The sequence below is a fragment of the Mytilus trossulus genome, chromosome 10, assembly GCF_036588685.1.
Source record: "Mytilus trossulus isolate FHL-02 chromosome 10, PNRI_Mtr1.1.1.hap1, whole genome shotgun sequence".
Lineage (NCBI taxonomy): Eukaryota > Metazoa > Mollusca > Bivalvia > Mytilida > Mytilidae > Mytilus > Mytilus trossulus.
The window spans coordinates 8018662-8043493 of NC_086382.1; the positions used below are offsets into that span (position 1 = coordinate 8018662).

The following is a 24832-nucleotide window of genomic DNA, read 5'->3' on the forward strand; positions in this document are numbered from 1 at the left end:
CCATCCAGGTGTTTATTTTAAACTTGTAACATATTTGACTGTATTTAGATAAAACTAATTTATCAGTTATAAATTTACATGTAAACTTGCAGAACTGGGACTACTATATATGTGTTATAGTAGTCTCAGTGCAGAAGAATAAACCTAAATTGAAGGTACCCATGATTAAGAATGATAAAAACTACAGGTGCAATATATTATATATGATGATAAATAATGATGTTAAGTAATAAAAAAAATCAGAAAAGAAACTCTTCATTAACTTGAAAGATGTTGCCATACAATGTTAAAAAATCAAATGAATTCATTTTTATGAACACATATTAAAATAATTCTGAATTTGAGTGTAGCATGATGTACCATCAGTGTGGCACATGGTTCTTTGGAGAATACAATGTGTATCTTAATAGTGGCTTTGTTTACCTATAAGAGCAAATAAAGATTGACCAGTTTTAATGTAATAAGCTATAACTGTCTGGATGTACATAATTTGGTCACCTTTTAGTTTCTTCACAGTCATATTAAAATTTCATATTATGTCTGAAAATTTGAATGACAAACAGGGTCAGTCCCTAGTCATCACTTATATATCTCAAATACCGAAACAATTTCTACTCGGTTTTGCCCAATGTCAGGCAACCCTGGGAATGTCTCTAAAATCTAGCATTTTCATCAAAATGAATAATGCAACATACATTTAATATATTAAGGAGATGTGGTATCCCCATAAGTTCAATTGAAGTGGATGTTTTTGTTTTGCCTTTGACAATGAGAAAAACCCATGCTGTATAGTTATCTATAAAAGGTCTGGTATGAAAGATATGAAACAGATGGATCAATTGAGAATAACTGACAACCTGCTTTTGATGCTTCAGTGTTGTAGATAGCTTGGTTGCAAAAGAAATTTAATACACAAATTGAATTAATGGAAAAAAATTATATAAATTCAGGGGGATAGGACCTTTATCAGGACTCCGGGATCAGGTGTTTTTATAAGCTTGGGATTTCGGGACTGATCCTGTGGCGAACTTGGAATTCTTTTTCGAATTTTGGTATGTCGGGATTTCAATTTATTTCAATTCAGGACCTCATGATTTCCTGTTTTTAAGCCCTGGTTTTCAGTATCAGGACCCCTTAGAAATTTAACAAAACAGTTCAATACCATGAAAGGAAGGTGGGGATTGATTTTGATTTGATTATGGTCCCAACAGCTTAGGAAAAAGTTTCCAAAAACACACATTTTTTGTTTTTTCCAGACAATTATTTGTTTGTAAGTTTATGGATCCCTTTGAAATTGTACCTCAATGTTCAAAACCACAAAGGAAAAGCTGGAATTGAGGATTGGAGTAAATGCTCCAAACGATTAGATTAGACACTGCTACATTGATGAAATTGTTTGATGATGATGGCCATGATCTTACAATTGTTTCAAAATGGATACTAGTAGATAATTTTGTGCATTTGAATTAACTCCATACCTACTAAGAAAAAAAATCATTCATTGATATTCAGAGATGACAAATTCTGAGCCTGTAGCCAATTTTAATTCAAGTTAAGTCTATATTTCTTTTCATTTTTTTTCTTTTTTATAGAACAAGAATAAAAATTCAAGCAATACCTTTCCCGAAAACTTTTCTTCATAGATATAGGAAGATGTGGTGTGAGTGCCAATGAGACAACTCTCCATCCAAATAAGAATTAAAAAAAGTAAACCATTTTAGGTCAATTTACGGCCTTCAACACTGAGCCTTGGCTCACACTGAACAACAAGCTATAAAGGGCCCCAAAATTACTAGTGTAAAACCATTCAAACAAGAAAACAGACAGTCTAATCTATACAAGAAACGAGAAACACGTATAAATTACATAAACAAATGACAACTAATGTACATCAGATTCCTGACTTAGGACAGGTGCAAACATTTGCAGCGGGATTTAACGTTTTAATGGTACCAAACCTTCTCCCTTTTTCTGAAAAAATAGCATAACATCACAACATAGAAAAACACACAATAAAATATCAATTGGCAGGCTTAACTCAATCAAAAAATGTAAGTTAATACAATATGAACAAACTTCATACATGTGACAGTATACAAATAACTAAGTTTTTGAATATATATCAGTCTTTTTAAAAATATTCAATCTTATCATTTTCTCAACTTTATTGTGCTTAATATTCATAAAATAAAAAAAGAAGTTTATAACATGCAGTCCTCTAAATTAGCACAGGACCAAGAGTACAACAAAATGTACATGTCCTATAACAATAAATTCGGTCCTGTCTATTTTTGTTAATTTTGTAATACATTCCTAAAAAAGATTTTAAGAATCATCAATTTGGTCCTTTAAATACCAAAGCCCATTTCTATGAGTGTTTAAATTGTCAATGAATGACATATTTTAATAATTAACATAGCAATTGCATAAAATGGATTTTTTTGTTGTGGAATTTATTTTATAAGCAAAAGTGTAAAGGATTGATTAGAAAAACAAATCTCTCTTTCATTATTCTGATGTAAATTACAAATCAGTTTCATTGCATTTAATCCATTTCACTTGATGATTCATCACCTTTGACTGTGTATTGAATTTTGCTCCTGAAATAAAATGAAATGTTATGGAATTTAAAATGTCAGAAGAAGTTAATTAGGGCACTGTGTGAAATATGGTCATTTTGACATTTGAACTACAATTGAAAGTGGAACCATGCCGACTTGGGTCAGTTCCAACCTGACATGACTGTTTCAAATTAATAAGGTTCTTCATGTAAATAAGCTCTGTTTATTTTGAGAGAAAACACTGAAATTTGTCTGTATGTTCTGAGTATCTAACAGAATAATGTTCCTATGATATTATGGATTAAACATGTTAAATGCAGTGTATGGAATTGGGTGGTAAAGTAGGGGACCCTTCTATTATACCCCCTACCTGTACAATGTATTTCAACCTAAATTCAAAGTGGAATATTTGACAATAATGATCTTCTTTTTCTACTTTGGAAGTCCACCCTATTTACAGGGTCACCGCATTAAAAATATCCTAGTTTTAGATAAATTTTAAAAATGCGTAGTTATTAATATAATATTAAATGATCACTTTTGATTTCTTTAGTCAGTAATTGTACATAGAAACTGAGAATACCATAACACATGGAAAGGATACTTGAAAATACATTTAATAAGGAACTTTTTTTTGCTTTGAAACTATGTGATTTTGAAAAAAATCAGATGCACTTGAAAAGAAATATGTATTTTAAGATATGAATATTAAACATAGAAAATCTTTTCATTTGTATTCCAGCTGCAGTTTGATATCAATTTTAGAATATCTTCCCCCGCCAATTAAAAGAAATCATAATAACCTCTAACCTTATTGTGTTTATGTTTGGCATTTTATACACAATACATTTTGTACCAAAAAACATAAGTTTTGTCTGTAAGACCATAAGCTTTTATTGAAAATGAATTGCTGAATCAACATATTTGATTGATCCCTATGACCAGGGGCAATCTCACCTCATTGTTTTAATCCTTTGGCATGTGACTTTTCTTCCCTGATTATAGATGTTATTATCTGTACATGACCCAGGGGTGACATCAATATTATACTTTAGAATGTTTGTTTAAGTATTTATGATAAATTGATTGGAGACAAGTGATCCTATTTAATTGTAATTACCTATGTTATTATATACAATCTTAAAATTGAGTATATATTTAAAATGGTCTTAGAACCTGTCAGAGATTAAGGATGTAGAAATTTTTCGAAAGAACTGCATGAATTTAAAAGGCTCAATTTATCTACTACCAATCAAAATCCGATATTAGATCATACTTTAATCATGCAAAAATCTTTTAAAATTGATATCAATTAAACATTTTTTAATCAAAAGTTCTAAAGCCGCCCTCTTTTTAAAAGAGGGACGAAAGATACCAAAGGGACAGTCAAACTCATAAATCTAAAATAAACTGACAATGCCATGGCTAAAAATAAAAAAGACAAACAGACAAACAATAGTACACATGACACAACATAGAAAACTTAAGAATAAACAACACAAACTCCATTGATGTTCCTTTTGTGTGCACTTTTGCAATAGCTGGCCTCTGCCAAAGATTAATGTGGACAGCTTTATTATATCTCAAATTCGGACAGACTAGTTCAAATTCATTACTAATGTACTTGTCTTTTCCATTGATTTGATTGAATGTTGCTTTTTGTTATTGGAAAATGTTTCTTTCAATTTAGGTAAAAACAAGATATTTAGCTGTACATGACTTGATAATAATACAATCTTCTCAATTGAAAAAATATATGATACATGTATGTATTATAAAAATTAAAATTAGCCCATACGAAAAAAAAAATCTTCTAAAAATTGTAAAAAAAATTCTTAGTTTTCACTTCATATTACTTAAATATCAAGATTACCCATTAGAAAAAAATGTGAAATACTCCTGATCCAGCTTGTCAAGAGCCTAGGATCTTTCTGACATTTGTTGTGATTAAGTAATTAACTCAGTCCATCTCAGCAGGAAACAATAAAATCAATTATTAAAAAGTTTTAATTGAACACCATGCCTGTTAGTGACTGCATCCTTGTTAGCATGTGGTCACACTAGGGAGCCAGTTCACAGTCAATTGTGGCTATTAGCATTCTACAATTAACACCTAATTAAGAAATATTAAACAAATATGTCATAAAAAAATAATTAACTGTTTAATCAGGAGACTATTTGATTGATTTTTTTCATTGCAACTGACATAGTGTATTCTTTGTATGGCAGGTAGTTATAGAGATCTATAAAAAAATCTTTCTGTTGGATTTTGAAGTAGATTAGGAACTAAATGGATGTACATTTGTAATCATCCTTGCAGAGAGCATCAGCATAAAAGTTCAGAATTATCTCTAATTTGAACATCTTTAAAAAGTGCATGTATATATATATATATATATATATACAATTTTAAGAAACCCGAAACTAAGCTTTATAGTTTACAAAAAGTAAAAAGTTTTAAAAAGTTTGTACGTGTAGGTTTACAAATATGTGTTTTTTGTTATCCCCAGGGACCTCGTCAAATGTTTATTGGGGATTTTAAAAGTGAGAAACACTGTTATAATATATATCATTAAAATGTCTTTGCTAAAAGTATTTACCATGTTTACCAGCAATGAAAAGTAAAAGAATAAAACAGAAAAACAGAAAAGGCATTTTTAAATTTAGTTTCTTGTGAATAATTTAGTTTAGTATGACGTCCATTATCACTGAACCAGTAACATATTTGTTTAGGGACCAGCTGAAGGACTCCTCTGGGTGCGGGAGTTTCTTGCTGCATTGAAGACCCATTGGTGGCCTTCGTATGTGGTCGGGTTGTTGTCTCTTTGACACATTCCCCATTTCCATTCTAAACAGATATTTTTAGGCTTTACATAACTTTTCATGTTATGTGTATTGTTTGCATGTTATTTTCTTGAGATAAGTAGATATAGAAAACAAAATAAAGTACAGGGGTGAATCCAAAATACCAAATCTAATGACAAAAAGGTCGAAGAAGATTCCCTGTGAAACACATTTGGGTCAATTTTATTTTTCTGCACCTTTCCTGCAGCATGCAGATCCACCTCTAGATTATTATGTTAGTGAACATTGCCTATTTTATTTTATTTTGATATTTTAAAACTTATTTTGCTATTTTGTTTTATTTTTCAGTTTGTTTGTTGGCATGGCAGAATGTTTACACACCAAGCATGACTGACTATTTTGTTGCTATTTGAGTTCTGCTTTATTTGTTGTTTTATTTAATATTATAAATCAGGTCATATTAAATATAAAATTTTGTGAAAAAGGTGCATATTAAAATGATTTAAAAAAAAAAATCTACCTTCTGTCAATTATGGATTTTTCCTTCATACATTGTATAAGCAACATTGTTTTTAATTATTCCCATAGGGGATTTGTTAGAAGAAAAGTAAATTAATTAAAAGTCAAGGGACCTCATTATGCGTAAATCAAATCCGAATTAATTTAAAAAAAGATAATGTTGCTTTTCTTTTGTATAGAAAATTCAGTAGTGATTACTTCCACTTATAATCATTTTTCTTTTTATAATATAAAAGGAAAAATAATCCAATGTTTTACCAACAAGCAAAATTTTATATTTATGTGGCCTGTACACTTTAATATTTAAAAACGAAAGCTTACATGGTATAGCCTGGATGTTTCACAAGAAGAAAATATTACATTTCTATGGCCTAATTATAATTACTCAACTGATAAGAAAAATTACATGGCTATAACCAAGAGAGCTATCATTTGTTATAATAATTAACCAACACAATCATTTATCCAAGAATTCAAAGTAACCTACAAATTCAAAATTGTAATAGTCAATATTATTAAAAAACTGTGTTTGATAGAAATAATACAAGCAGTGTTTATCTTAGATCAGAGCTATGTGTTTAAATTGTTAAAATTGATTTTGAAGGATGAATTTCCACACATGCTACAAACAAACTACATTGTATCCCTTTAAAATAAATATCAAGGCCAGAAACATTTCCATAAAATATTATTCAAGCTTAAGTTCCAAGATTTGAAAAAAAATGTTATATTCAAACCTGGGTCAAGGGACTTCCAATCTTACATACCTGACAGGGAAGAGTTATTGGTCAAACCTGGGTTTAGGTGCTTATTTTCTTATAAACCTTATATACCTGACAGAGGGGAGATTTCTACTGGTCATACCTGGATCTAGTGGCTTCCAATCTTATATACCTGACAGAGTGGAGAGTTGGGGGTTTCCAATCTTATATACCTGACAGAGGGGAGAGTTGGGGGTTTCCAATCTTATATACCTGACAGAGGGGAGAGTTTGGGGTTTCCAATCTTATATACCTGACAGAGGGTAGAGTTCGGGCATCCAATCTTATATACCTGACAGAGGGGAGAGTTGGGGCATCCAATCTTATATACCTTTGAGGAGAGAGTTGGGGGTTTCCAATCTTATTTACCTAACAGAGGGGAGAGTTGGGGGTTTTCAATCTTATATACCTGACAGGGGAGAGTTGGGGGTTTCCAATCTTATTTACCAGACAGAGGGGAGAGTTGGGGCATCCAATCTTATATACCTGACAGAGGGCAGAGTTGGGGATATCCAATCTTATATACCTGACAGAGAGGAGAGTTATGAGATTCCAATCTTATATACCTGACAGAGGGGAGAGTTTGGGCATCCAACCTTATATACCTAACAGAGGGGAGAGTTGGGGGTTTCCAATCTTATTTACCAGACAGAGGGGAGAGTTGGGGGTTTCCAATCTTATATACCTGACAGAGGGGAGAGTTGGGGGTATCCAATCCTATATACCTGACGGAGGGGAGAGTTGGGGGTTTCCAATCTTATATACCCGACAGAGGGGAGAGTTGGGGGTATCCAATCCTATATATCAGACAGAGGGGAGAGTTGGGGGCATCCAATCTTATATACCGGCGAGGGGAGAGTTGGGGGTTTCCAATCTTATATACCTGACAGAGGGGAGAGTTGGGGGCATCCAATCTTATATACCTGACCGAGGGGAGAGTTGGGGGTATCCAATCCTATATACCTGACAGAGGGGAGGGTTGGGGGTTTCCAATCTTATATACCCGACAGAGGGGAGAGTTGGGGGTATCCAATCCAATATGGCTCAATATCTTAAATTGTTTTTACATAGGCCGTAATGGTAACGTTTTTTCCTGTAGCTCAGTCCATATCGTAAATTTGGATATGTATGATAGCTCGTTTTGAAGCTGTGACATTTTCACATATGTGGTTAAATTTTCGGGGTACGAAGTGAGGTTACTTTTTCCGTAAAGTAGCAAACCCTGAACATCCTTTTGTGATGTGGCTCCTTGTGGTAAAATATCCCCTTTTTAACACAATAAGTTCTTTGAAAATTTAATACTTTGAACACATTCAATAGCTCCATAGTTTTTACACATTTATTCTATGTTCCTCTTCATTCCTAATCACCACAATAATTAAGTTCAGTCATTTGTTAAAAATAGAAACATGTCCAATATCACTACACAGAGATTTTTTCTTTACATGTGACTTTTGAGTTCCTCATTTCAAGGCACATTAGGGATCTTATATACCGGCGAGGGGAGAGTTGGGGGTTTCCAATCTTATATACCTGACAGAGGGGAGAGTTGGGGGCGTCCGATCTTATATACCTGACAGAGGGGAGAGTTATGGGTTTCCAATCTTATATACCTGACAGAGGGGAGAGTTGGGGCATCCAATCTTATTTACCAGACAGAGGGGAGAGTTGGGGCATCCAATCTTATATACCTAACAGAGGGGAGAGCTGGGGGTTTCCAATCTTATATACCTAACAGAGGGGTGAGTTGGGGGTTTCCAATCTTATATACCCGACAGAGGGGAGAGTTGGGGGTATCCAATCCTATATACCAGACAGAGGGGAGAGTTGGGGGCATCCAATCTTATATACCGGCGAGGGGAGAGTTGGGGGTTTCCAATCTTATATACCTGACAGAGGGGAGAGTTGGGGGCGTCCAATCTTATATACCTGACAGAGGGGAGAGTTATGGGTTTTCAATCTTATATACCTGACAGAGTGGAGAATTATGGGTTTTTAATCTTATATACCTGACAGAGGGGAGAATTGGGGGGCATCCAATCTTATATACCTGACAGAGGGGAGAATTGGTGGCATCCAATCTTATATACGTAACAGAGGGGAGAATTGGGGGGCATCCAATCTTATATACCTGACAGAGGGGAGAATTGGGGGGCATCCAATCTTATATACCTGACAGAGGGGAGAATTGGTGGCATCCAATCTTATATACCTGCGAGGGGAGAGTTGGGGGCATCCAATCTTATATACCTGACAGAGAGGAGAGTGGGGTGCATCCAATCTTATATACCAGACAGAGGGGAGAGTTGGGGCATCCAATCTTTTATACCTGACAGAGGGGAGAATTGGGGCATCCAATCTTGAAAACCCGACAGAGGGGAGGGTTGGGGCATCCAATCTTATATACCTGACAGAGGGGAGAATTGGGGACATCCAATCTTATTTACCTGAAAGAGGGGAGAGTTCGGGGAATCCAATCTTATATACCTGACAGAGGAGAGAGTTGGGGGTTTCCAATCTTATATACCCGACAGAGGGGAGAATTGGGGACATCCAATCTTATATACCTGACAGAGGGGAGAATTGGGGACATCCAATCTTATATACCTGACAGAGGGGAGAGTTTAGGGCACCCAATATTATATACCTGATAGACGGGACAATTCTACTTGTCCTGGATCTATAAATAATTAGCTTCCAAACTTAATGTTTTACTTTTTCATGTGATTTACTAAAAAAAAAACTTAGTTAAAAGGGGATCTGGACATTTATTAACTTCACTGATTTTTGAGGATCCCTTTTCTCTAGATGACAAGGACAAAAAAGAAATCTAGTAAGGTAAATAAATTTCACAAGAGAGTGCTGTTTTTAATGTGAAATCCATATAAAAAAGTAAAAACTAATATACAAGAGTCAAGATGTTAAATATATCAATATTTTTTTTTGGTATGAATTATGTATTTATTCACCACAAGTATAAGGTTAACAGCTGGTACATAAAAACTCATTAGAATAGGCCAGACTGAAAGAAATGTTTGTGTTTAGGAGTGACACACCCATTATTTTGAACTTATTGATAAATTGCCATTTTTCAAAAAATTGTGCAGAAATTACCTTTAATGTTTCAAATAAAGAAGTTGTGTGAACAGAAGACAAGAAAGTTGTGTTAACAACAGACAAGAAAGTTGTGTTAACAGCAGACAAGCAAGTTGTGTTAACAGACAAAAAATAGGTGGACTAAATATTTATGTGCACATATTTTTTTTGTTTAAAACAGACATCTATACTTTTATTAACACACTCCTAAACTTTATTTTATGCCATTTACAGTGGTTTTTATACGACCGCAAATTTTGAAAAAAATTTCGTCGTATATTGCTATCATGTTGTCGTCGTCGTCGTCGTCGTCGTCGTCCGAATACTTTTAGTTTTCGCACTCTAACTTTAGTAAAAGTGAATAGAAATCTATGAAATTTTAACACAAGGTTTATGACCATTAAAGGAAGACTGGTATTGATTTTGGGAGTTTTGGTCCCAACATTTTAGGAATAAGGGGCCAAAAAGGGCCCAAATAAGCATTTTCTTGGTTTTCGCACTATAACTTTAGTTTAAGTTAATAGAAATCAATGAAATTTTGACACAAGGTTTATGACCACAAAAGAAAGGTTGGGATTGATTTTGGGAGTTTTGGTTTGAACAGTTTAGGAATTAGGGGCCAAAAAAGGGCCCAAATAAGCATTATTCTTGGTTTTCGCACAATTACTTTAGTTAAAGTAAATAGAAATCAATGAAATTTAAACACAATGTTAATGACCACAAAAGGAAGGTTGGTATTGATTTTGGAGTTTCGGTCCCAACAGTTTAGGAATTAGGGGCCAAAAAGGGACCCAAATAAGCATTTTTCTTGGTTTTCGCACCATAGCGTTAGTATAAGTAAATAGAAATCTTTGAAATTTAAACACAAGGTTTATGACTATAAAAAGAAGGTTGGTATTGATTTTGGGAGTTTTGGTCCCAACAGTTAAGGAAAAAGGGGCCCAAAGGGTCCAAAATTAAACTTTGTTTGATTTCATCAAAATTGAATAATTGGGGTTCTTTATTATGCCGAATCTAACTGTGTATGTAGATTCTTAGTTTTTGGTCCAGTTTTAAAATTGGTCTAAATTAAAGTGCAAAGGGTCCAAAATTAAACTAAGTTTGATTTTAACAAAAATTAAATTCTTGGGCCTCTTTGATATGCTGAATCTAAACATGTACTTAGATTTTTGATTATGGGCCCAGTTTTCAAGTTGGTCCAAATCAGGATCTAAAATTATTATATTAAGTATTGTGCAATAGCAAGTCTTTTCACAGTATTGTGCAATGGCAAGAAATATCTAATTTCACAATATTGTGAAATAGCAAATTTTTTTTTTATTAAGAGTTATCTTTCTTTGTCCAGTATAGTAAGCAAGAAATATCTGCAATATTTTTTTTTAATTGGAGTTATCTTTCTTTGTCCAGAATCAACTTAAATCTTTGTTATATACAATATACAATGTATATTCACTTTTTACTACCAACTAATAAATTTAAATAATCTTTACCATTCAGTGATAACAAGCAGTTTTTTTACATCTTAATATTTTATGATGTATTTAAATGAGTAGTAATTGTTGCAAACTCCATTAGAATATTTTAATTGAAATTTGTTTTGGAATAAGGGAAAGGGGGATGTGATTAAAAAATTGGGTTCAATTTTTCTCATTTGAAATTTCATAAATAAAAAGAAAATTTCTTCAAACATTTTTTTGAGAGGATTAATATTCAACAGCATAGTGAATTGCTCCAAGACAAAACAAAAATTTTAAGTTCATTTGAATACATTCATTCTGTGTCAGAAACCTATGCTGTGTCAACTATTTAATCACAATCCAAATTTAGAGCAGAATCCAGCTTGAATGTTGTGTCCATACTTGCCCCAACCGTTCAGGGTTCAACCTCTGCGGTCGTATAAAGCTACGCCCTGCGGAGCATCTGGTTTTTGTAAATTTTAAATTTGCATACAAATTCTAGATATTGTTATTCATTCATTACTTCCTCTTTAGAACATCCTCTGTTATTTGACAAGTAAAACAATTGTTAAAATAGGACATACAAGAAATTTGATGTTTGCTCATGTAAAACATATGAAATATGAAACTTATATCTGTTTTAGACACAAGAAATTCAATGATTGCTCATGTAAAATATTAAAATCTTAAAACTTAAATTCTCTATACTACATGTATTAAATTTGGCGACCAAAATATTTTAGCTGGTTTGTGTCTGAGAAGACGATCGTCTGATCAAGTATCATATAATAACAAATAGTGAGTGTATGCAATGTACTTTATAACTTCACATATTAATTGCGTTAACTAGCATAGCTTATATATATAATTAATTAAACCCCAAATAAAGTTCTGTAGGTGGTTCCTTATAGTTTACGATTTGTAAGCAGTGGGAAATGAGAGTAGGAGTTTAAAGGAGGGATATCCAAAACCTTTCCCTTTTTTTACAGATTTAAGAAAGACATAAAAAGCAGTGCTAGAACTTTCTTTTCCCCTGGTGGGTAAAAATCTAAAACCCCTGGCAAGTCAATGTTTACCAGGGGAAGCATTTCCCTAGAAAAAAGGAAACTTTAAGATTTATATATATTTAAATTTGACTTTGATAATATATATCACAATATTCAAGATGTTGACATAATGACTTTAACAGCTGTCACAGTAGTGGGTCTAAATGAGGGGTCCTTTGTATTTTGAATTTTAGATTTTTTAGGGTCATTTTTAGCTCACCTGGCCCGAAGGGCCAAGTGAGCTTTTCCCATCACTTTGCGTCCGTCGTCGTCCGTCGTCGTTGTTAACTTTTACAAAAATCTTCTCCTCTGAAACTACTGGGCCAAATTGAACCAAACTTGGCCACAATCATCATTGGGGTATCTAGTTTAAAAAATGTGTGGCGTGACCCGGTCAACCAACCAAGATGGCCGCCATGGCTAAAAATAGAACATAGGGGTAAAATGCAGTTTTTGGCTTATAACTCAAAAACCAAAGCATTTAGAGGAAATCTGACATGGGGTAAAAGTGTTTATCAGGTCAAGATCTATCTGCCCTGAAATTTTCAGATGAACAGTCAACCCGTTGTTGGGTTGCTGCCCCTGAATTGGTAATTTTGTGGAAATTTTGCTGTTTTTGGTTATTATCTTGAATATTATTATAGATAGAGATAAACTGTAAACAGCAATAATGTTTAGCAAAGTAGGATTTACAAATAAGTCAACATGACCGAAATGGTCAGTTGACCCCTTTAGGAGTTATTGCCCTTTATAGTCAATTTTTAACCATTTTTTCGTAAATCTTAGTTATCTTGTACAAAAATCTTCTCCTCTGAAACTACTGGGCCAAATTAATCCAAACTTGGCAACAATCATCTTTGGGGTATCTAGTTCTAGAAATGTGTCCGGTGACCCGACCATCAAATCAAGATGGCCGCCACAGCTAAAATAGAACATGGGGATAAAAGGCAGTTTTTGGCTTATACCTCAAAAACCAAAGCATTTAGAGCAAATCTGACAGGTGGTAAAATTGTTTATCAGATCAAGATCTATCTGCCCTGTAATTTTCAGATGAATCTGACAACCCATTGTTGGGTTGCTGCCCCTGAATTGGTAATTTTAAGGAAATTTTGCTGTTTTTGGTTATTATCTTGAATATTATTATAGATAGAGATAAACTGTAAACAGCAATTATGTTCAGCAAAGTAAGATTTACAAATAAGTCAACATGACCGAAATGGTCAATTGACCCCCTAAGGAGTTATTGTCCTTTATAGTCAATTTTTAACAATTTTCATAAAATTTGTAAATTTTTATTAACATTTTCCACTGAAACTACTGGGCCAATTTCATTATAGATAGAGATAAATGTATGCAGCAAGACTGTTTAGTAAAGTAAGATTAACAAACACATCACCATCACCAAAACACAATTTTGTCATGAATCCATCTGCTTCCTTTGTTTAATATTCACATAGACCAAGGTAAGCGACACAGGCTCTTTGGAGCCTCTAGTTCTATTCCTTATATTTTTTGTTTGTGAATCTATATATTTTAGCATCCCATTGTTTTCTTTTCTTTTTTTACCCATTTTATCTATTCTGTTTTAATCCCATCCAGACCATCATATTTTAAGGAGAAACAGTATACTTGAAACAAGATTTAGTACATCTTTTTGTACATGTACAGCAAAGAGATTTAATGAATCCTATTGCACTTTTATGAAGATTTTTGCAATGTTGCTACATAGTAGATTGACATAATACTACTGCAAAGTAGACATAATTATCTCCCTTTCCATATTTTCTAGTTGACATTTTTTACATTTTTTGTTTCGATTTTGCATAGAAAAAAATAAAAACAGCTCTTTTGAATCAGCTTGTTTCAGTTGACATTGACTTTTTAGATTTTCATGATTTCCATTTACCACAAAGGGGTTGAACACTCACTATGTACAAATGCACACTATACACCCCAAAAGACGGTAACCGAAAAAGTATCAACATAAATACCTTACTCCAAAGTAAATTAAGAAAGGGTGAAGTCTATGAGATCTGATAGAAGTCAAAAGCATTTCCATGTTCTTATGTACAATTTATTTAGTTATAGCAAAGTTTCTGTCAACTCTATATAAAGATGATTTTTTTATCAGTTGAGTGGTTATATTTTTGTCCTACTTTATTGTTACAGTTTAAATATAATGTAAACTAATATCTTTTGACACCTCAATAAACTTCAGATCTTTTACAATCTCGAATTGGTATTTAAGGTCAAATATATAATGTTACTCTTTATAGATGTAATGAAATTGTCTCTTTCAGAGTACTTAAATGTTGACAAATTCACTGTGGGGACTATTTATACCTTTGAAATAAAATCATTCTGCGCAGTTTATTAAACACATTCAAATAGCTCATTCTGTTGTCAACTCATCAACACTAAAAAAGGGCTAAATAAGACCAACCAAAAAACAAGAATTTCTTTTCCCTACACAATGGGCAATAGACATTAAGGGCTTACAAATTATACAGTTACAGGGGAGGTAATTGATATTGCTAAGGTAAAATGTTATTTTCACAACGTCAAACTATGGCTTATTAAGGGAAAAGATTCAGTTTTCAACTGATTTTTATTAATCAAACTAATTTAACTTGAAAATGAGTTCATGGACCCCTCTTTTTTAAAATGCCATTTGGTTTGATTATGCGAGCAGAGTATGTGTGCCAATTTTCATGAAAACGTAAATAGTGCAGTTTTTTTAAATTTGATAAATATACAGCAAAAAATGACATTTTTTCTACATTCATGAACATTTCATAGATGTGAGTTATTTCTGAATAAAAATGTATAAGTTTTTAGGATACTTATAAAATACAGAAATACAAATTATTTAACAAAAAACAATTTATGTTTATCTTTTAAAACAAAAAAGTTATGTCTTTCTTTTGAAAGAGAAAATACGGCCACAAATCTGAATTTTTAGAAAATATGCAAAGTTTCCACCTCATTTTACTCAAAAAGGAGCACATGAAGGTATATTTTTTATTATTATATATTCGATTTAATCAGGTAAAAAAACGTCTTTATGGAAATTTTTAACAAAATGTAAATACAGGATCAAAACTGTTTCGTATGCCCTTAAAGCAAGCCCCACTAAGTTGATTAACATACTGAACATCAATTTATTTCAGCACATCATTTCATGGTTATAAGGATAACAAAAATCTATATGGGTAGCTCAAATAAGGTTATGACATACTGTGGATTCATTATAATTCTTTGGGTATCAATTTTCTTAGATTTCGTTAATACAGGTAAACTCATATCTTTATTTTTTAATTTATTATTTTTTATGATTTATAGTTTTAATACAAATAAAATCATAATAAAGAATTGAAAAACCTGACATTGTTGATTCTTTATTGAAATCATTATGAATAATTAAATTTAACAGTTATGACAACACTTGAAAATTACATTATTTACATAATTTACATAATCAGATTAGATATGACATGTAATTATTAATCTCCATGACATATGGTGTGATTGACAAGAGTTAAACAATATAACTGTTGATAATAAAGGAAGTCTTTATCAATAAGATCCTGGTTGAAAAACGTTTTTTTTAAATTCAGGATATTTATTGTATGCCAAGATCACCTGTCCATATTGTTTTCCTGGAAACTCACAACTAGCAGTGTTTAAAAATAGGATGTATAAATATTTTGACAATCTAAGAATAAACATTTATATCCTTGATAAAAATTATAAGATTAAACTCTGTTAAAAAAGAAAAGTTCAGACTTATTATATTATAAGTGCTTGAATTTGTCATTTATCAACAGGTTCAGGGTTTGCCTATATACCTAGAAATAAGACAATTGTTGGTAGAATAGTTAATCTTATAAGAGACTTTGGGGGTGTTTGGCCAATTGGGTGTATCCTATTCATTATGGTTAATGTAAAATGATAGATTTCTATAATTAAAAAAAGGGGGGGATCTTTTGGCACTATGATCTTATCTTATGGGAAAGACTGATAAATACATACATATGTATATTCAATGGAATTTAATGACATTAATGTTAGATGTCAAACAAAAAAACAGATGCCTAAATTGACCTATACTATTGACCTCATAATTCACCTATACCAACATTTTTTTTTTTTATTCATGACAATGCTGAATGTCACTATGTTGCCCATCATGTGTTGTTCCAAGCTTAAGTATTTAACTTCCCGCATCCCCATAAATGAAATAACTAGTAAGCCCCCCAATGAAAAGAACCATAGAAAAAAGCGCACAACAAACTTTAAGAAAAAAAACTGAAATAGAACAAAGAATGAACAACACAAGGATTACAATGCCACTATCTGAGTACCTCTTGTACTACAAAATTTTTTCTTCAAGTAACAGTACTTGTGACTTTATGAAGAACAAAGTAAGTTATGAGTGGTATATAATTGGCATACAACATGACGACTAATAAAATCTGCTTCTCTGATAAAAGTTTAAAGCTGTTGTGATGTTAGAAGGAAATCGTCTGTGAAAACCCTGCAAATCTTCTAAGTGATTATGATTACATGAATATGTGATCTTCTTCCACTTAATATTTTCTTAAAGCTCTTTTCAATATGTCTTTATCAATGGATTAGATATTATTGATAAAAAGATTACTTGACCCCAACTAAGAGTCTTACTCTACACTTAGGACAACTAGAGTTTAACTCGCACATATTAAACTTTGAAACAAAATGCACTCGAGTCTAACTATACAAATAAGAAAAAGGACAAAGGACACTTGAAGTCTCACTCTACTCATATAAGAACAAAAAACACTTGGAGTCTTACTCTACACACATTAGAACAAAAGCACTTGGAGTCTTACTCTACACAAACTAATGCAAAAGATACTTGGAGTCTTACTCTTCACAAAGTACGACAAAAGACACTTGGAGTCTTACTCTTCACAAAGTACGACAAAAGACACTTGGAGTCTTACTCTTCACAAAGTACGACAAAAGACACTTGGAGTCTACTGTCTAACTCTTCACAAACTATGACAAAAGACACTTGGAGTCTTACTTTACACATGTTAGAACAAAAGACACTTGGAGTCTTACTCTTCACAAAGTACGACAAAAGACACTTGGAGTCTAAGTTCTAACTCTTCACAAACTATGACAAAAGACACTTGGAGTCTTACTCTTCACAAAGTACGACAAAAGACACTTGGAGTCTACTGTCAAACTCTTCACAAACTATGACAAAAGACACTAGGAGTCTTACTCTTCACAAACTACGACAAAAGGCACTTGGAGTCTTACTCTTCACAAAGTATGACAAAAGACACTTGGAGTCTAACTCTTCACAAACTACGAAAAAAACCCACTTGGAGTCTTACTCTACACAAATTTGAACAAAAGACACTTTGAGTCTTACTTTACACATATTAGAACAAAAGACATTTGGAGTCTTTCCACATATTAGAAAAAAAGAGACTTGGAGTCATACTCTACACATATAAGAACAAAAGACACTTGGAGTCTTTACACATTATATATAAGAACAAAAGAGACTTGGAGTCATACTCTACACATATAAGAACAAAAGACGCTTGGAGTCTTTACACATTATATATAAGAACAAAAGGCACTTGGAGTTTTACTCTACACATGTTAGAACAAAAACACTCAGAGTCTTAATCCACACATATTAGGACAAAAGACATTTAGAGTCTTACTGAGACACATATTAGAACATAAGACACTTGCCAGTAGGAGTCTTACTCTACACAAACTGGACAAAAGACACTTAAAGTCTTACTCTACACAAACTAGGACAAAAGACACTTTTTGGAGTCTTTCTCTCATATATTAGAACAAAAGACACTCGGAGACTTAATCTACACATATTTGGACAAAAGACACATTAAGAGTCTTACTGAGACACATATTAAACACTTGCCAGTTGGAGTCTTACTCTACACAAACTAGGACAAAAGCACTTTAAATCTTACTGCGACACATACTAAAACAAAACTTACTCTACACATATGTGGACAAAAGACACTTGGAGTCTTACTTTACACATATTAGAACAAAAGACTCTTGGAGTCTTTCTCTTTGCATATTTGGACAAAAGACACTTGGAGTCTTGCTCTAAATAAATTAGGACAAAAGACACTTGGAGTCTTACTTTACAAAGATAAGGACAAAAGACACTTGGAGTCTTACTCTTAACAAACTAGGACTAAAAACACCTGGAGTCTTACTCTACACATGTAAGAACAAAAGACACTTGGAGTCTTGCTCTATATAAACTAGGACAAAAGACATTTGGAGTCTTACTCTACACAGATAAGGACAAAAGACACTTGGAGTCTTACTCTTCACAAACTAGGACAAAATACACTTGGAATCTTACTCTACACATATTAGGACAAAAAACACTGGGAGTCACTCTCACATATTAGAACAAAAGATGCATGGAGTCTTTCTCTACACAAACTAGGACAAAAGCCCTTGGAGTCTCACTCAACACAAACAAGGACAAAAGCATTTGGAGTCTTACTCAACATAAACTAGGACTAAAACACTTTGAGTCTTACTCAACACAAACAAGGACAAAAGCACTTGGAGTCTTACTCAACACAAACTAGGACAAAAGACACTTGGAGCCTTACTCTACACAAACTAGGACAAAAGACACTTGGCGTCTTACTCTACACCAACTAGGACAAAAGCACTTGGAGTCTTACTCTACACAAACTAGGACAAAAGACACTTGGAATCTTACTCTACACAAATTAGACAAAAATCACTCAGCCCAGGGATATTTCTCTCTCACATATAAGAACAAAAGATGCATGGAGTGCTACTCTACACATATAAGGACAATTAAAGACACTTTGAGTTTTACTATACACATAGAAGAACAAAAACACTGGGAGTCTTACTCTACACAAATTTGGACAAAGGACACTTTGTGTCTTACTCTATACATATTAGGAGAAAAGACACTTGGAGTCCTACTCTACACATTTTAGAACAAAAGACACTCAGAGTCACTGTACACAAATTAGATCAAAAACACTTGGAGTCTTACTCTACACATGTTAGAACAAAAGACACTTGGAGTCGTACTGTACACAAATTAGAACAACAACACTTGAAGTCTTACTGTACACAAATTAGAACAAAAGATGCATTGAGTTGTACTCTAGTCTACACATTTTAGAACAAAAAACACTTCAAGTCTTACTCTACACAAATTAGAACTCAAGATGCATGGCGTCTTACTCTAAACAAATTAGGACAAAAGACACTTGGAGTCTTACTCCACACAAACTAGGACAAAACACTTGGAGTCTTATCTTGCACATATTAGGACAGGAGACACTTGGATTCTTACTCTACATAAACTAGCACAATAAACACTTGAGTATTTCTGTACTCATACTAGAACATTTTAGAACAAAATACACTTGGGAGTCATACTCTACAAAAAACTAGGACTAAAAACACTTTGAGTCTTACTCTACATAGATTAGAACAAAAACACTTGGAGTCTTACACTACACATATAAGAACAAAAGACACTTGGAGTCTTACTCTACACATATTAGAACAAAAGACACTTGGAGTCTTACTCTACATATATTAGAACAAAAGACACTTGGATTCTTGCTCTACACAAATTAGGACTAAAAACACTTTGAGTCTTACTCTACACATATTAGGACAAAAACACTTGGAGTCTTACTCTACACATATTAGGACATAAACACTTGGAGTCTTACTCTACAAAAACTAGGGCAAAATGCCTGGAGTCTTACCTTGCACATATTAGGACAAAAACACTTGGAGTCTTACTCTACACATATTTGGACAAAAACACTTGGAGTCTTACTCTACACATATTAGGACAAAAACACTTGGAGTCTTACTCTACACATGTTAGGACAAAAACCCTTTGAGTCTTACTCTACACATGTTAGGACAAAAACACTTGGAGTCTTACTCTACATATATTAGGACAAAAACACTTTGAGTCTTACTCTACACATGTTAGGACAAAAACACTTTGAGTCTTACTCTACACATGTTAGGACAAAAAACACTTTGAGTCTTACTCTACACATGTTAGGACAAAAACACTTGGAGTCTTACTCTACATATAATAGGACAAAAACACTTGGAGTCTTACTCTACATATATTAGGACAAAAACACTTTTGAGTCTTACTCTACACATGTTAGGACAAAAACACTTTGAGTCTTACTCTACACATGTTAGGACAAAAACACTTGGAGTCTTACTCTACACATGTCAGGACAAAAACACTAAATTTGGAGTCTTACTTTACATATATTAGAACAAAAGACACTTTGAGTCTTACTCTACACATATTGGAACAAAATACACTGAGTCTTACTCTACAAAAGCTAGGACTAAAAACACTTTGAGTCTTACTCTACACAGATATGGACAAAAGACACCTAGAGCTTTACTCTACACTTTTTAGAACAAAAGAAGAGATTCAAAACTCCTGCAAGTCAAAGTGAGATTGATAAAATCATGGCAAATAAAAAAAAAACATTGAAAAAGTTAATGTTACAGTCTACATAACATTACATAAAAAGATGAAGTCTGATCAATACGAACTATGCCAAAAAGGTTAATCTCTGGTGCTCCTGCTCAACATATAGCACCATCCATCTTTCTGTTCATTTCTTTGACTGTCCCATTTTAATTTCTGCAACTTAACTGAAGTTTGCCTCATGCAAATTTTATGAAACTCATACACAATGCTAAGAACCACATCACTAAAACAGAGTTTGAAATGAGAATATAAGTCATTTGCTGTTCTAGAGTTGTGCCTGTTTTTAACTTGGCAAATTGCAAAGCTTGAGTGAAACCATTCTACTTTTATTTTATTTTGAATAACGATTATACTATATGCAGTTGTTAACCAATATGTTTTTCCCCAGTTCTCTTATTACCTCACCATGCTTTAAAAAGGCTTCATTAGCTTTTGCTATGGCTTGGCCTCTGTCCTCTGTTCTCCTCCATCAAATGTTGTAATCTTTTGAAAAATCTTCTCCTGAAACTATTGTGCCGAATGTTCCTTAGAGAAACTAGTTAAAAAATTGCCTCCAAGGATTTGATCCATCACCAAACACGGTTGTTGTTGCTAAAAAAGAACTTAAGGGTATAAATGTAACATTTTGCTATATCCTTAAAACTACAGCAATTAGAGCAAACTAACAGAAAAAAAGTAGATTACCTAAATGATGGAGTTGCTGCACTTGAAATTAAAATTTTCATAGTTTATCTGTTCATCAGATACCTTAATCAGTTGTCTGGTCAATTATATTTGGTGAATGGAAAGATAGTATGATGAAAATGTTTTTTTTCTGGTTACAGGGTGCATATGACCTTGCCCTTCGTGGTTCTTTTCTCAATGTTTAAAAGTTTTTGTATTTATGTCAGTTTATCAGGTACATGTACTACAAAATAAGCAATAGTTCATCAATATTTAATGCATGCCAATTTATTTTTAGGTGTACACAGGTGACTTCAAAGGTTCATATGACCTTGACCTTATTTGCATGGTTCATTGGTCAATGTTATTTTTGTTGTTTGGTCCCCTTGCACATAGGTACCAGAAGTTTATGCATGGGATAATTAAAAGATGTACATGTCTGTCTGGCATGGTTCATAATCTTGATGTCATTTTTCAAAATTAGTACAGTTTATGTGGAACTTGAAGTAAGACTTTGATTTTGAAGGCTAATGTCACCTCACACATTGTGACTTCACTCATAATTGGGTGATCCTTAGACATTGGGATGTCACTGAAAATGTTTTCAATGCTGTGATACTAGAATAACACAGCAATTGTCTCAGCATATATGCAAAGTGAAGGCGATGAGATGCTTTATAGAACTTTTTAGGTGCACTCACTTGATAAAGAGCTTCTTATTGTAACTAACAGCTGATATAAACCAGTATTGATATGCACGAGACCTGATAATAGGTATATTAGTTACTGCATCAAAATTTGCAGCTGCACAATTAAACTTTCTGTTTTTATCAAAGAATGTAAGATTATTATGTCTTTAGATGCTTACACTATCATAAGTAAAAAAATATTTATGTCAGATTTACAATAACCAAAGATAAACCATGGCTGAGTTTTAGTTCATAATACAATTATTAAATGTATACTAGTTTACAATAGCTGAAGATAAATCATGGATAGAATTAATAGATTGTGTAAGATTTACAAAAACTGACGATAAACCATGAACAGTTTTAATTTTTACAAAGTCAAAGAATTGATGAGATTCTATCTGAAGGGGCCCTAGCTGTCAAATTCATGTTCACTGATTTTAATCAATTTCTCATATTTGATTTATAACAATGTAAAACATTTATCTAAACTATTATAAAAGTCTAAAATAAACAATTAACAGAGCACAGGCATGAAAATACGTAGCTTCGTTTTGTGTGTATTTTAGTCTAGAGGCCATCAAATTAATTATCGCGTTGACCTCTAAAGTCATCCGATGACCATATAAGCGATGTAAACATAAATATAGATATAAACAGATTAAGCAATCTTGTGGTGTTGGATTTTTCTAGGTCTATTTAATTTCATTTTATAAATGAAAATAAATAAATTTAAAAATCATTGTTTTTACCTGTATAAGAAATATTTTTTGTGCATCGAATCAGTCAATCCAATGATTTACCTTTGTTTCACTTTTAATGTTGACATTATGTTCCTTTAAATAACTTTACACATACAGTTCACGTGTCGCCCATCTCAAGCTAAGGGGTTAAATTAAAGTTCACATGAAAACGGATTCAATGAGGTCAAATTATTCACTTGCAAGTGAAAATTCATAATCAATAATTTTTAGCTTATTTTGTCAAAGTTAAACCATACTGACTGCTAAAAGTGAATTATTACTTCACTATTTCCTTTTCATTAATGATTGAGCAAAAAATATGACCGATATTTTTTTATTATCTCGTAGCTAGTGCCCCTTTAAGGATGATTTAAAGTTATTGAATAAAAACCATGGCTTATAATTCAAATTTATCTTGAATTATTCAACTATTTCAAAGTGAAATAAAAGTTGTAGTATGATTTTCAATTAGATAATTCTCTACCAGAGACCAAAGTAATCCAAATGACAAGCAAGGGTACAACTGTACAGGTCACCATCACTGCATGCCTTCAACAATGAGTAAAACCGATTCTGTGGAGTAAAAGACCTTGAAATGGAAATTGTAAAACAATTCAAACAAGAGAACTGATGGCCTGATTTATGTACTAAACATGTTGAAGACTACCTTGACCTTTATTGGTAGTTTACTTTTATAAATTGTGACTTGGAGGGTTGTCTCATTGGCACTCATACAACATCTTCCTATATCTATATTAGACGAAAAATAGCAAAAAAACACAACCAATGAATTGCAAGCTTATGACTTAGTACAAGCTCATTCCATAGATGTGGGTATTAAATCTATGCTCATAAAAACCATATTGTGATGGGACTCACAAAACAAATCGGGTATAAGATGTGATAGATTCTACTGTACTGTGTTTTGATTAAAGACATTAGTTAATTAGTGGTTCATTGATGTATTAAGTGTGAAATGGAAGGCCATATTTTACCTGGTATTCTGAAAACTGGTATCATAAATTTTCTGTTGCTGCCACCATTTGCAAAGTTTTTGTTTTACCATCTTGACAGAAAAGTTTATATTTATGATGATAATTTTCTTACATAAAGGCATCTTATCCATTATATATTTATTTATTGGATATTATCTGACTTGAGGCTGTCTTAATGGGTTTTCTTTGTGGTAAAATTTCAACAGATATATCATGTTTAGGAGGGGTTATAATTGCAAAAGTTGAGAAAAGGTAAAAAAAATGTGCTAACTGTAGATTATATGAAATTGTATTCCATTACTTTTTTGTCTATTTCGATATCAGGAAAAAATAGTAGCAAATTTAATAAAAAGCACATATATTCCTTAATGAAGTGTTACAATTAAGGGTTGAAATGGGTCATCTGAAGCCTGCCTCTGGGTGCGGGAATCGTATGGCTTTGTATGAAGACCCTTTGGTCATGTTTAGCTAGATTGTTTGAAATTTTTTCTAACACAAGTGTATATATATAAGCATCTATTATAAATTATGCCTTTTTTCTTTTATTAAAGATAACATTGACATATTAAACTTGTTTGAATGAGTTCAGCTTCTTTTTAAATTGACACAAAACATAAAAATCTTTACATATGTCAGAAGTTATAAAAATAGAAAAATTCCAGTCATTCATTTTACATATATTCATTGAAAAAAAAACCCAAATGTTCAATCTTCAAAAATAAAAAAAATGGATAATTTTTAGAATAAAACATGCAGAAAGTTCAGATATTTTTTTTACGAAATGTCAAATAAGATATAAATAGCCTATTGGTTATAGTTAATTGTAATTGGTTTACATCAGCGTTAGGTAAATTTTTCAACAGGTGTTATTTTAAGTTACCTGTCGGAGTAAACTGTAAACAAAAGAAGG

General features: G+C 32.6%; 1 protein-coding gene across 7 annotated transcripts in view; it reads left to right on the plus strand.

The window, feature by feature from the left end:
- The window catches only part of LOC134686806 (neuron navigator 2-like), a 302687-nt gene that overhangs the window by 651 nt on the left and 277204 nt on the right, over positions 1-24832 (plus strand). The gene's annotated exons all lie outside the window — the stretch shown is intronic.